Raw genomic sequence first — 15,052 nt, forward strand, 5'->3', positions numbered from 1 at the left:
ATGCATTCGGCTTTGTTCAAATATTTTTACTTTTACTTTGATATACCGATCAAAGTAATTTTTATCCTCTGAGCTTAAGAAAATAAAAATGTCCTTCCGACGTCGAATCGTATCGCGTCGTGAATCGTGTCGCATCGAATCGAATCGAATCGAATCGAATATAAGCAGCAAATATCGAATAGGAGCAAAGGTGACGCTTTCCGTGTGAAATTATTCAATCTTTTCTATCCGTCGTAATTACGAACAAATGTTCTCGACGAAACGTTTGTTTGATTCTTAAATGGTTAAGTGTACCATCTTATGGTTCACACAGTTTGGCGTGCTTGGATAGATGGCGCAACGATCGCGAGAGCCGTCTACGATGTACCTGTAAAATGGCGATATCTGTTGCAACCGCGTTAAAGCATTTTTTACGTTCGGTTCGTCATCGATATTCGAGGACTATTCGAAAGTGTTCATTCGAGGATCGCTTTGTCCCGCGAAAGTGAAAAGTCAAGAGGACTTTGGAGATCGTAATATCGGGGATCGTCGAAAAGTCGAAGAAGGCCTTTCGAAAATCAGGTGAGAAAATTTCACAATCTGCCTGCCGTAGTTACTTGCGTGCGTGCGTACGTACGTACGTACGTACGTACAGAGACTCAACTCGAAGTTGTGCTCAGTCGATTATATACCTCACCGTATTTGGGCATCGACGTCTCGAACGTGCGTTTTATATTTTGTAATACGCGATATCGACCGAATCCTTCTTTTTTCTCTCGTTTGTTTTCTTTTTCTTTTTTTTTTCACGCTTTCACCCTGCTACGCGTATTCTCTCGTAGTATTCGATTATTAACGCGTATCCTTTGTGCAAGAATCGTACGATTTAAGGGCAAACGAAATATGTTTTGTATAGGAGGAGGAGGAGAAGGAGGAAAAGAGTTTGTAATTTGAAAATACGATTGGGGCGCTATGGCGTTTGAATACGGCGATTCCGAGCCGTTCGGCAAATACATATACTCATAAACGAACTCTTGGGTAGGATGATAATTTCTAAATATATGCATATTTTTAAAGAAATCCGCGAAGCGATATGGATTGTCGAGCGATATAACAAAGAGACGACCTCGTTGGCATCGTTATCGTCGAGCGATATTTAGTCAATAAACGTGTTTTATAATATAGGAGGTTAAACGATATCGCCGCGGCGACGTACGTAAAAGTATCGCGAAAACGCGATGTACGAAACGAAAAATATGGGTCATTGAGATATGGCCACGACGGCCGGTGGATTTTTTGTTTCTCGCCTAGCTGCCGAGACAAACGATTTTACCTTAATGACGGAGAGCAGTTACCAAAGAGAAGAGTTAAACAAAGGGTCTGTACTGTTCTTTCCTATATATCGTGTACATACGTTAGGGGACTTTTGCGTAAAAGCTTTCGCGAATACGGTAGACGCCCGAATTTTTCAATATATTTTAAAAGCGAGGAACAATCACTGTCCTTTTTCCTCGAATATTACAAGTTATCGAGCTATTCCGTAAAAATCGATCTATCCAATCGATGTTAGCTCGCGTCGTGGAATTTCGCGTCGGGGGACACGCACGTTAAAATCTCGTTTGTCGCGTGGGAAGGGACGAGAATCGATTAAAACCGGATTACCAAAGGCGATCACGATTATTATACCCCGATATAAATCGAATATATGTATCCGACGTAGCGAACTCACCGTGAGAAAATATCTTCTTTGTACGTCTCGACGATCGAACGAAATACAAAAATAGGCGCCAATCCTGAAGGAGACGCGCACCGGCAGGAAGCTATGACCGGATGTTGGACAGGCACGTGACTGACATGCAGAAAATGCTCCTCCCTTGAGCTCGTTAAATATTCCGTCGATATTGGACAGTGGCAGACAAACGAGAATCGGAATGGCATCTCGACTCCGTAGATATTGCTTCCTTGCTTAAAATATGATATACCTAAGCTTTTCTCCATACCCAATGGATAGAATTTATCTCCTTCGAGATATATCCCGAGGGATATTCTTTATTAGTTATTTCAATCGACTCCGTATCTCATCCGTAATCCGATCCGTATCTTCGATTAAAATTGCTCTCCTTCATCGAACTTGGTAGCGATTTTAGCGGAGTTTCTTTGGTTAAAAGAGTTTAGAGAGAGAGAGAGAGAGAGAGGGGGGGGGGGACATTAAACGACGAATCGTTCGATCCTTTTTTCCCTTTTTTTCCTTTCATTTTTCCTTTCTCTCGACGACGCACCGAAGTAAAGGTCATTGCGTTCAGGTTAATTTAATAAAAATGATCTTTAGACGCGCACGATTTTTACCTTTATCGAAATAATAAACGGTTATGAACGGGCCGGGAAAATTAATAAACTTCTTCCCCTTTCATCTCGCGCGTTATTTCAATAAATCGCCGATTATTTTTCTTTCGATTCTCCGGACTCCTCAAGAGACTCGGGGGTCTCTCTTCGTCGTACGATATTAATAGAACGAAGGAGCGAAGCGTCGATCTTATTTCCGACGATGTTTACGACGTCGGACCGCGTCTACCTTCATTGAAAAAGACAATTCAAACGACTTGCTTCTTTCGTTTCTTTCCTTTTCCCTGTGTATATACGGCAATAAACGATTAACCAATCGTTATCGCCATTATAATTGTCCTTGTAGATAGCCGACGCGTTACTTTTTTCTCTTCGGTCATCCTTCTTAAAAGGCATGAGAATAAAATATGTGCGACGGGCTATATCTCGCGATTGATTTATCAACTCTGCATCGCCTACTTTCCTCACCGAAGAGAGTCACACCTGTTCGTTCCATAAACCTGCATTTGTCCGTAATATATTATAGATCGTGTGCCATTTCTCAACGACTTGCTCTTTTTCCTTTTCCATTTATCGCTTGGAATACGCTTGGATCTTTAATAGCCGATATTATGATTTTCTTTCTTCTCTTATTTCGTATATACGTCTTCAACAGGATCGCTTCGATAAATGTTATATCAGAAAAAAAGATTCGCGTAAATATAATCCTCCTCCGCCGGAGGAGGTAAGAAAGGTCGATTACAAAGGGTTTATCTTCAAATCGGATATTAAGAGGAATGTCTTAACCCGTCGATATTCGTCGCGGTTCGAACTGTCAGGGAAGTCGAGGTTTATATCAGCCCGGCGGAATGTTATTGCAAGCTCGAATCAAATTCCAGACGTAATGGAGAAACAGCGAGATGCTTGCCAAGCCGCGTCCCCCCTTTGGGCATCCGTTTGCATTACTCGCTAGACGGACGCAAACGTGTTTCACCATTTAATACATCCATTGGATGATGGGATATAGTACGGATATATTACCCGGCCGTATAGAGACCTGCGCCTTCCTTAAATGTATGTGTGTGTGTGTGTGCGCGCGCGCGCGCGCGCGCGTATTAGCAAAAGGTGCGAACGCAACGTAGTAATAGGTCGATAGGTCTCCTCTCTGATCGAACTTATCGTTGACAATTCTTCGTCGCGCGTTTAGCCGACACGACGAAGGCTAATTTCTCTTAATCTTTTAGCCCGGCGCGGCCTTGCTTTTTCGACTACGAAAAGTGGATAGTGGAGAGAGAGAGAGGTGGGGGGGGGGGCGGCGGAGGAAGGAGAGAAAAGGGCGATGCGTCAATGCCAGCGCGAGACATCTGGCTTAACCATAAACATTCTTGTCGAGTTAGCCATCGTGCCGGGGCTCGCACGTACGAAGGAGACGCCGTAAGGAGCAAAGACAAAGAAGGGAAAAAAAAGTCGGAAAAGATGGGAGTGCGAGGGGAAAGCAAGTAAAGATGAGAGATAGTCCGGTTAAGACCAGTGAGAGAGACGAAAGGCACTTGAGCGACGACGAGTGCGCTGCGAGTTGTCTTGAACCACGTCTCACCCAATGACGTCATTGTTCCAGTGAACCCTGAACCGTCTCTAATGATTCAGCCAATATTTATAGAAACCATAAATAATGGAGTTTGCGCTCTGGTACGTGGAAACGCATGGTTCCTGAAAGAAGAGATAGGAAAAATGGAAAAACCGTGTCGCTTCGCTGAGGAAAAACGTGTGAACGTGTCTCTTCCTCCTCTTCCTCCTCATCCTCGGTCATCATCGACTAAACTACCGCGTTGCTCGCGATGTAATTACATATAACGAGCTGTCGGCGCGAACGTCCACGGGTATACATTATACCGTGGTATAATACCTAGAGATATACATACCGTGTACAGCCGGTATGTTTCTGCCTCTACACGAACGGATTTTCCTGAAAAAGAGACTGGGCGCTGGTTTCATTATCGACTTTAAAACTGGTCATAGCATCCTGCCGTGAAAAGCAGACTGCCCGTCCGCGAATGAATCGAACGATTTCCGGTTATTGTCCGTTTGCCGAGCAATTTCCCCGGTTCGACGGTATATTTATTTCTCCTTTCTCCGCGCATTCGATTATTATCGTCTGAGATTATATCCGACCGTACCCATTCTACTACCTTAGATTTTTCTAGCCGTGCAACTTTTCAACGAAGCCGCCTTCCCTACGTTCCTCCTTATTTTCTTAACAACTCACTCCGCGTGATAATTACAAAACGTTATTTATAAATATATCGTCATTAACTTTTTCGATACCATCGAAAATATATCTGCCGATATATTTATTGCAAAAAAGCGAGAGATTTTCATTCGAGTAAAGTAGTATCGACTTTACGTCATGTTCGATGTTTCTCAACGAAATTTCGATTAACCGTCGAAAATCGAAAAATACCGGATGTAACTTTGTGGATGGAGTAAACACGCTGGGGAAGAAAAAAGAGAGAGAAAAAATAAATAAATAAATAAATAAATGGGAAAGAAAGAGAAAAAGAACGAAATGCTGCTGCTGCTGCTGCTGCTGCTGCAACGAGCTCTAAAAGCTTCGCGTTTTTGGGGATCCTTCGACGGTCCAACTGAACGAGGAAAAAAACCTCTTTACTTTATAGGATTTTCTTTTTCTGTATCTCTCCAATCGCTCGTTCTCGTGTTTCTACATCGGCGTTCTCGCCAAGCGCTCTCTCTATAAAAGCGTTTCGCGCACAACGTGTTTGCCTTGCGGAATAAAAGCGCGACTCCTAACCGTTAACAAGAATTAACGCACATTTGCCACTCCGAAGAGAACGAGAGAGGGAAACGGTCTCGTTACATCTATCAGCGAGTGTCGTCCATGTACACGGTGATCCAAAAGTTCCTTTCCTAGGTTTACCTTTAAATTTGTTATGGTCACGCATCCGATTTGCTTGGCGCTCGACCTGCAATTTTTTTAAAAGCTTCCGCTCTTCTACATTTTCCTTCTTCTTTTTTCAAAACACATTTTCCGCATTTTATCGTAGATTTTTTCTTCCTTTTTTTTTCCTTTTTTCCTTTTTTTTTTTTTTTTTTTTTCAAAAAAAGAAAAAAAAATAGCCGACGTCCATCGTTCTACCGTTAGTGCATTACTATTCTATTTTATGACTTTGAATTACCACGACGTGGATTCTCCATTACGGCGTGCTCGAGCAAAGGTAATTCGATTTTTGCTAAAAAGTAAAAGAAAAAAGGGATCAAAGAAGGGATACGACGTAAGGTATATCTTAAAAAATTGATTCTTGAAACGTAAGATGTCGATAGAAGATTTTTCCGGAGATGGAGGTGCCGGGATTTCCCCTTATGTCGGTCGAGGTGTTCTCTTCGAATTTTATCGCATCTCTTTGTTTCTTTCTAAATCACCATGTATAGAACGTTAGGTCTGCACACTCGACTGTATATTCTTTGATATATAAGCACGCGTAAGTGCTAAGGTGGATGAAACGTAACTCCGATTACCTCCATTATTGCCTCTGGTTGGACAAATATGCTGGTTTTACGCGTGATATATAAAACATCTTGTTAAACGTCTATGCATGCACGTGCTCATGTACTCGTTCCCGAGTATTTGAGAATGACATAGAAAGAGATTATATCGATAAGAGATAAAAGCACCTACGGAATTTAAGAGAGTATATCTGTCTGTTGGGTCGATGCATGGACGTATAAAAAATTTCTCCATTTATGATCACTATATATACGTATTTAGGTTGCGCGATGCCACGACTCGACATCGATCGAGTTTGACATCCTTTCTATCCTAATTTTCGCTTCAAGCGCTATAAATATCTATTCCTCTGGCAGCTTTCTTACGAAAGAAATTTCCCTTATCGCGAAGGAAGATGCTAAAGAAGAAGGAGAAGATTCGAGAGACGGAGACGATAATCACGAAGCAGCACGTTAGAGAGAGAGAGAGAGAGAGAGACTGCCTGTTGGGAACGATGGAGAAGGGAAAGATAAAGCCGCGGTAGTGCGCGTGCAATGCACAAAGCTACCGAATGAATGTGCGAGAATCTAAAGGGAAGTGCGGCGGATGCGGCGGCCCTTAGTATTCCGTGCGACGGACGCAAACGTTTAAGAATCTCGTCGAGGCGAACGAGAGGAGTCCGCGCGCGCGCGCGCACGCGCGAGAGAGAGAGAGAGATGGAAGCCTTCGAACTTTCCACGACGCAAGACGAGGCCAAATGAAACTTTGCGAGTAGAAACCACGAGAGTTTCGTATTTCTCAAGTTGTGTTCGCCATTCGAAGGGAAGAAATGGAACGCTGTATTAAAGGTGAAATCGAAGACCCGATCTTGAAAGAGAATTTTAATTCTTTTCATTAATGCCCATTTTCACGTAATATGCCCTAAAATATGTTTTCTCGAGATGTTTTCTTTTGAAGCTGTCTTCAAAATTGGATCGCGTGGAGAACCTTTGGTAAATAAGAAGAGCAATGCAAAGAATTATTATCGAAAAATGGAAAGGGATGAAGAAGATAAGCAAAGAGAGATTCGATGTTTCACCGAATTCATTTTTCCAGGATACTGCTTTTCAATCAGAGAGAGAAAGTTCTTTAAAAAATGCGGTGGTTACGATGAAATGTCATATCTTCTTTTTCTTCTTTCCACTGTAGAATGTGTTTCGCGTATAGCACTCGATAGTGCCAAGCCTCTTGTCTTGAAAATAACTTCCACGAAAGCGCGACGTCAGCGATCTTCCAGGACAAGTAACGCTCGACATAATTCTTGCGTGCACGATAATCGACGACCTTATGCGACAAAGAACCAACAGCTGCATCTCTTTTAAAGATCCTTGATACACGTACGCTTGCACGTATCTAGACAGACAGTTGCTATAATAGATGGTCGAAGAAAAAATAATAACCTTCTTCGAACTAGAAATAAGATGAATGATCGATGAGGTCGAAAGAATATGGTAAAATCGAATGATAAAGAAAAAAAATTGGCACCGTTCACGTTTCCAATTCTTCACGTTTCCAAATCGAAGGTTAGACCCGTACGATCTATATCCACGCGTTGTTAGTCGCGAGTGTTATCGGAGAAGCTTACCATATTCGTGTCCCTTTCACAGAGTCTCTCAACTTTGAGCTTTTCGAAGCATTCTGATATCTTTTTTTATCTGCTTTGCTAAGACTCGGTTCTATAACTTTGGACGTATTCTAAGCGGTCCCCGATAAAAATATCCCAGGTGCTTTTCGTCGTGCTATCTTCGACGACAAGTCGCTTTCGGTCGAAAGCTTTTTCGAAAAGAGCCCTGCGTTAGCTCAAACGCAACCCGGAAATTCCACGCCGTCTCGACTTGGTTCGTTCCTTTTCAATGTATCACAAATAATGTCTACTCGAACTGACAGTGACTTTCAACTTTGCCAGTGTCATCCTTTCCAATGCCTAGCGTAGAGCGACTTTATCCTAGTACTCGACGAATTCAGATGCACACGTGTATATATATATATATATATATATATACGATATATACGATATATACGACGCCTCGAGCAAGTTTTCGTCTATATAATAATGACTAGTTAATCGATATATGCGATAGTTGTCGGCCGTTTGGCGAGGATAAAGGATGATATTTCTAAGAAAATCGTACAGCGCGAGTTCGGCGTTCGCGATTTCAGGGAGGTTCCTAGGGAAATAATTTTGCGTGTGCACCACTGACTGCTTTACCCCGGGCAAATAGGTATGCAGTTATTCTGAGACTGCCGGGGTGAATGGCCACCTCTTCTCGGCTTCTCGCAGCTTCTCGCTCGCGAAAGCTCAAATCGAATATCATCCGGAGGTGTCCGAGATACGAGCGATATCATTACATTAGGATGACGCGTTCTTCCTGATTTATCTCGCCTCGCCTACCAACTCGCGCGGTCCGGATTTCGCACCGCTTTCATTTTGGCCTCGTCGCAGAAACATTGTTTAACGTCGCGTCAACCTAGTCGCATACGGACAAATTCATATTTATGCATATTCATCTATATTTAATCCGTAGCTACTCGTTCGATCGAGTACGTTGGAAAGTTTATAACTCGTAATATATTCGAGAATGGGTACGAATATATATATATATATATATATATATATATAAAGGATAATTCGTAACGGCAGAAATGTCAAGAATTTAATAGGGCAACGCGCTAGCGACGCCGTTAAAATATTAGAATCGATTAGGATTCATTGACGTCTCGGGGAAAGATTTGACGCTTCCTCCTATCGATAGCGATCGTAATTTATAATCCAAGAGGAACAGAGAGGATTCTAACGAGACGCGATTCGATCGAACGAATATCGGATAAAATAATAGGTAATTTGATTAACGATGGTTCATATTCTGTATTAGTTAAACAATAACCGTTGTGCCATCGAAGAAGGTTATTTCATATCGCGCCTGAATTTCTCGATCGATCCACGCGTAACCGCTAAATTAGTGCGGTCATTAACAACGACACGGGAACGGCTCGTTAACTCTTGCTTATTATTATTCGCATGGTATTTGAAAATGACCGCTTTATAAAACAATCCCTGATAACAACGATGCTTCGGCTAACGACGAAGAGGGGAAAATCCGAGGACAAACGAATCGCTCTTCTCGTTATCGATTAGTATATCTCAATTATCAAAGTTGTAATTATGAAGAATAATCGTATAAACGTTGCTCCAACTATTGCTCCTATATTTGAAAGTTTCGAATTTGGACGGCCGTTTTCAAATTCGAGACGCGACTCGACTACGTGTATTTTCGTAACGCGTCAATAATTTTCTACGCGTCTTTTACCACTCGCCGAAAAATTCACTTTAACTCCTTCCTAAGTCGTAGATATATATCTATCCGGTCTTGATAGATAGCAATCGAAAAGTCTCGGGTGTTGCATCTTAGGTAAATTCGTTCGATCGTTGCGTCACGAAATCGACGATTTCAATGCTTTTTCCTAGCGATTTAAACTCTCGATCGAGAGTGTGCTACGTTTTATGTGCCTCCTGCTTATTGGCCGCATGCTTATACGTGCATGCGTGCCTATGCATATATAAATAAACACACGTCGACGGAAGAGAAGGAAGTCTTTCGTAGACGAGTACTACCTATATCGAAGAAGGTTCATTTTCGAAGAAAAGACGCTTGCTGCAACGATACGTTGCAGGAGGAACAGAGTTTCTTGGTTTCTCCATTCGGTTTTGCGAGCGAGGCGTACACGGTCGGCAGGGCCCCTATTTTTAGCGAGCTTTCCTTCCTAGCGGTAGCAAATGGCAATGGGTGGTCGCGATCGCGCAGGGAGTCGACTCTGCAGTGCCTTCCTTTGCAACAGGCATTTGCCTTGGTTACCGATCCAAAATTCATTTTCCTTTTACGAAGAAATCGATTAAAAACTTTATCGTCCTTTCATGCTTTTTTTTCTTCTTTTTTTTTCTAATATATTAAAGAGGCATATCTATTAACGAGCCGTTCTTGCGACCTTCTTGAAACGATCCTCACGCGGTTTCTCGATCGTCAAGTGCTATTTCTTCGGGTTCGAAAAAGAAAAAAAGGAGGACACTTATCTCGTACGTTATACCGGATTACATCTCGGATCTAACGAGACCGCTCTCAAGTGGCAGAACGTTCTAAGAACGTCGACACGATTTATGCCGACGCTCGAGCATAGAAATGTACACAGGAACACCGTGATAAGCGTGTTATCATGAAAAATCTCTTGTACGAAGGAAAAAGATTTCTTTTTTTTCTTTCTTCCAAAGCATAGCTTTCGACGTGGCTTCATTGTTGTCACAGACGCAAAAATCAAATTCAATGGCAGCCAAAAGCTTCCATTTGTTTGTCGTCGTCGTCGTCGTCGTCGTCGTCGTCGTCGTCGTTGTTGTTTGAAAGCGATATCAGAGTTTAATCATCGCGAGCCTCTTCGCGAGAGGAAATAAATTGATCGAGCAGAGTGGGCTGCCTTCTCTCTCGCCGAGGCGTCTTTCAGGCGTCTTCGAGGCGTCTCGAAGACGCCTAGCCTACACGGATCCAATTATTCGAACGTTACCGCCTCATATATTCGGCTCATATACAGTTTAACACTTTTTCCTTTATTAGGATTATCTTTAGACTGATGAATCGTTCGATCGGTCATTTATCAAATTAATATTAGACGAAAAGAAAGCAAAGAGTCAAAATAGTCGTTGATGGTTGAAAAAGTCAAAGCGACGAGCAAATGACGACGGATAAAAGTCGTAGGTAAGAATGTCGCGTTGTATTGGAGGAGGTAGGAAAAGGTGTGCTTGGGGAGGTGGCGAAAAAGGTATTTAGGAGGTCTATATGGTCGTGCCGGATGTAACCGACACACGCAATTGATTTCGTAAACGCACTTGAAAATAGGATGGGGCTGCGTGACTCATGCAGGCTAATTTCCAGCATCGACGCCTCTCGAGCGCGCGAGAGAGAGAAAGAGAGAGGCATTCCAGGTGCATACGAGATCGCGCGACAAAAGATGCCGTGGCATGGAATCGCATGAATAAGGATAATTGGCTCTCCCTCGGCACTGTCCGTTCACGGAATACCGATGAAGACAATTTACTTGCTAGATGTACCAACGCCACGGGAGATCATTTGTCCAAGAACGAAAACGACCCAACAAACGTTGTCCCGTCTTCCTTTTATGCTCGCTCTGCTAAGCTTACTGCTATCCGACGCGTAAACTCTACGAACGTATGTACGTACGTACGACCGGTAATTGTGGAATCGTTGGTATAATCGTTTGGTCACGCTAATGCGATTAATCGATCGACAAATACATATTAATACGCGCGCATATATATATATATATATATATATATATATACATGTATGTGTGTCTATGATGGGCTTTCTCGCAGCTCGAAGCAATAGTGGAATAGAATATCGACAAAAGTCTCGAGCAGCAACGCAGCCAATTCATCGTTGAAACTATTCATCGTTGCGAGGAAGAAACAATCGGCATAGAAATTGGTAGTTGACGAGTTAGCGATCAGAGATCAGAGCGTTAGAACGTTTAGTTCGATAGTTTACCTTCAAGTTTATAGGCGTCCATACATATCTACGTAATGTGCAGGTAGAGCTGTATATGCATATAGAATGACTCGAGTATCGAACGTTTTGAATCTCCGACGATAATCGAGGTTCGGCCGGCGAGCGAGTACGTAATATTCTCGTCGGGATCTTTCTCCGAGACTTTTCTCCGAGAGATCAAAGGAAATCGTCCTTGGTCGAAGGAGGAAAAAGGACAAAAAAGATCTCGTAACGTACGTACGCGTAACATAAGTTGCGCATCTCGTAAGTTGCAAAGATTAATTCGGAGCGTAAAGTCGCGAGATAGATAATAACTGTTGTCGTGAATTTCGTGATGGCGGTGGTGGTAAGAAAGATGAGAATGAAGATGAAAGTGCTCGTAGGGAGGGCAAAAGAGATGGATACGGGGAAGGATAGGAAAATGCAATTAAGTACTAACAGCTCGAAACGAGACGTTGAACTCGAACGATCGCAGATTGCCTTTGCGATTAAAGAAAAGTGGGTTAATGTTGTGTGTTGGGATTATGTTCATGCTTGGGATACGCGTGCATTCGTAATAGCGTTGACATCCTGCTCTCTTCGAGCAACCATTACGGGGAACAATGGCGTAATACGTGCATGGCCAACGGGAATATATATAATAAAATATACGTGTACGTACGCGGATACCTACGTGTACTCCTCCTTTTTTTCTTTCTTTTCTCTCTCTCTCTCTCTCTCTCTCTCTCTCTCTCTCCCTCTCCCTCTATTCTCTCTTTTCCTCCCTCCGCGGCGTCGCTTCGCGCACGACGAACAATCGGAACTAGGCGCAGCCTCTTTTAATTACGCGCGAAGCATGCACAAGGAGTGCCTTTTTTCGCCCTGATACTTGACCTAATGTATCCGGAGAGCGCGTCCGCGTTCCTTCATCGACGTTATTCCAACTAAACGCATTCCTATACCTCTTCTCTAGCGAGAATTTTTGCAAGACGAGATCGAACGCGATTCTACTTTAGATTCTTTCCTTCGGATAGAGCGGACTAAGCTATTTTTTAATTAGAAGAAGGGTTAATAACCGAAGTAAAACGTGGCGATATCGCGTGCCTTCGTTCATTAACCCGTTTAATCGCAACAATCGTTAATTCCCATTTCGCGCGGCACTTGTGAACCATTGGCGAATCGCGCTTCGCCATCTTAATACCAATTCGCGTTCTTAGAAGAGAGAGAGAGAGAGAGAGAGAGAGAGAGAAAAGCTTCTTTCAATAGCACCGTTTCTCTGAAATTAATTTATTTTTCGCAAACGTATTATTTCGTATACGTTTGTGTGTACACTCGCTTTGGTTATCCTCGGTCCGTACCAATGGCGTTCGACCGTTCGTGTTCGTTAATTCCTTTGGTATCTCGAACAGGGCTCAAACGTATTCCGATATAAATAACTTTAAGAGGGTCGCGAGTCCGTTCACGTACGAACGCACGCGGAACGCACAGGCGGCTCTACGGTTGGCGCAGGTTGGCCCTGGACCAAGATTAGTCAGCCGAGACGTGAATCTTGCGCGTCCTCGGCGTAGTACGTGTCCCTAGTTGGCAAAGGACCGTCGATGTTTGGATCTCAGGTAGGTATCGCGATAGGGCCCTCTCATATTTGGAGAACTCGTGCCAGAATAATAGACCATATCGGAGATAGCTTTCCGATAAAATAAATTGTTATTTATACAGAGTTAGCGAGATAAATGCGTCGATGTACGCAACTTCTTCAAGATCGTCGGTGAATCATCACTCGAGATGATGGCTCGCGCGCGCGCGCCTCCTCCCCTCCTCCTTGAAAAATAAATCTCCGTTTATATCGTCATATAGTTTCGCTCGTCTTGTTAACTATGTCTCGTATCTCGAAAGCGTCTTTATCCGCGAAATCTTTAAATAAATATTATATACGAGTACTTGAAATCGCGAAGTTTACGCGAAAAGAGAGAAACGTTGTTATTGGTCAGCGTGGGAGAAAAGTATTCCTCGCGTTTAAATAAATGCACAAGCATTAGTACGTTTATTTACGGATTATAATAGAATCGGAGAGATATGCTTTTTCGTTGGGCTCCTTTTTCCTTGAATGTCGCTCGAAGAACGAGCGAAGAAAAGGAGACAACGAAAGAAACGGGGTAGAGAAGAGTTCTTTGATGGCAGACGTACGAAGCGTCTATTGGTTACGTCGTTTTCTCCCTTCGACGTACACGAGAATCGTACGATTTATGTATTCTCTTTGACACCTTTCTTATTTAGGAACGCGCAGGAAGACAATGAAATTATTTGTCGCAGAAAGGATCGCAGTTAACGATACGTTGATTAATGGATATCGATTTGAACTCTCGTATTTGAACTCGTCGTCGATACACGATTCGTTAGGTTCGAGAGATCGTTGGGAATGGTTAAATAAAAGCCGACGTAAAGCTCCTTTAGGTCGGAAAATTAGGTCGATCCAAGCCACCCTCAAGAAGAGCCTATTTCCCTTTGATGTATTCAATAACACCGGCCATTCCTACAGAGGCATATATATGTGTGTAGTTTAACCTATTGCGATTCCTTTATTGCGAATTTTTTCTTTTTCATTATCCTTCCACTTTCGCGTTACGTGAATTTTTTTCTATCTAAAGTTCGATCTATTTTAACGATACGATAAATTTTTTTATCCATCGTTATCAATTAGATTAGAAAAGAAATATATTAAGATAGGAGGAGGGGTATGGCTCGATACGGTCTGGTGAGCGATGGTGAGGATGATTAGTTCTCGCGTCTCTACCTACGCATCTTCTTTAATTGTCGGCCCGTCCGGACCATCGAAATCGAAATTCGTCGTTTGTCATGGGCGTGTCTCCTTCCCCGGGAAAGCCGTTCGAAATTGAACCGATGATTCTCCTTCGCAACGGCGACGAATTTCTAATCGTTTATCCGTTAAATTAAGGAGCAATGATTAATTACGATTCCGGTCCGGTTGACAAAATTTATTAGCGATTTTTTCAATAACGTGGAAATAAACGTAAAAGAATATTTAAAGACAGTGACAAAAGAACTCGTCGTTGGAACTCCGTACGAAAAGGGTCGGATAATTAATTTTTCTTTCGCGCACCGTTGAATATCGTAAAACTCTCTGAAAATGTTATACATTGTATGCGCCGAGGGAAACTTACTTATTGTTTTCTCCGCGGTATTGTAACGGATGGTAGGTAGGAAGCTAATTAAATTTTTTGCCAGTTAGAGAGAATGTGCGCATCGCGATGCCAACGGAAGACGGAGAAAAGCTTCATACCATGGCAAACCTTCCTCGAGCGTCATCGATCGTTCTCAATTAAATTATCGAAATTCTTTCCTTTTGAAACGTTAAAGACGTTCGCGTTATCCATGCAATTCAAATCAGTAGTATCGCGACGTCGAGGTAGACATAAGGACAGAGTCTCGAGAAATACCAAAGTAAAAAATCATTTCTATACCGTTTCCATTTTTCTCTCAAAGGAAAGAAATTGAGTTTTCTCAAGACGTGGCATCGGAGATTCGTTCGTCCGGGAAATATCAGCGAGAAAGGACTTTTTTCCTATTCCCAGCGAAATGCACTCTCCGTTTGCGAAATCGTAAAGAAGCTACCCATGTCGTAGCTAGTATGCTCTCTCTCCCTATCATCGGCTAGCTTAGTAGT

The 15,052-nt window shown here is 42.7% G+C and overlaps 1 protein-coding gene across 1 annotated transcript in view; it reads left to right on the forward strand.

The window, feature by feature from the left end:
- The first annotated feature begins 361 nt into the window (after window positions 1-361).
- LOC124432246 (dystroglycan 1-like) overlaps window positions 362-15,052 on the forward strand; it is a 49,625-nt gene continuing 34,934 nt past the window's right edge. The window contains exon 1 of the mRNA XM_046980987.1: window positions 362-561. The gene's annotated coding sequence lies outside the window, so the exon portion shown is untranslated. The remainder of the gene's footprint in view (window positions 562-15,052) is intronic.

The sequence above is a fragment of the Vespa crabro genome, chromosome 24 (genome assembly GCF_910589235.1).
Source record: "Vespa crabro chromosome 24, iyVesCrab1.2, whole genome shotgun sequence".
In the NCBI taxonomy this organism is placed as follows: Eukaryota; Metazoa; Arthropoda; class Insecta; order Hymenoptera; family Vespidae; genus Vespa; species Vespa crabro.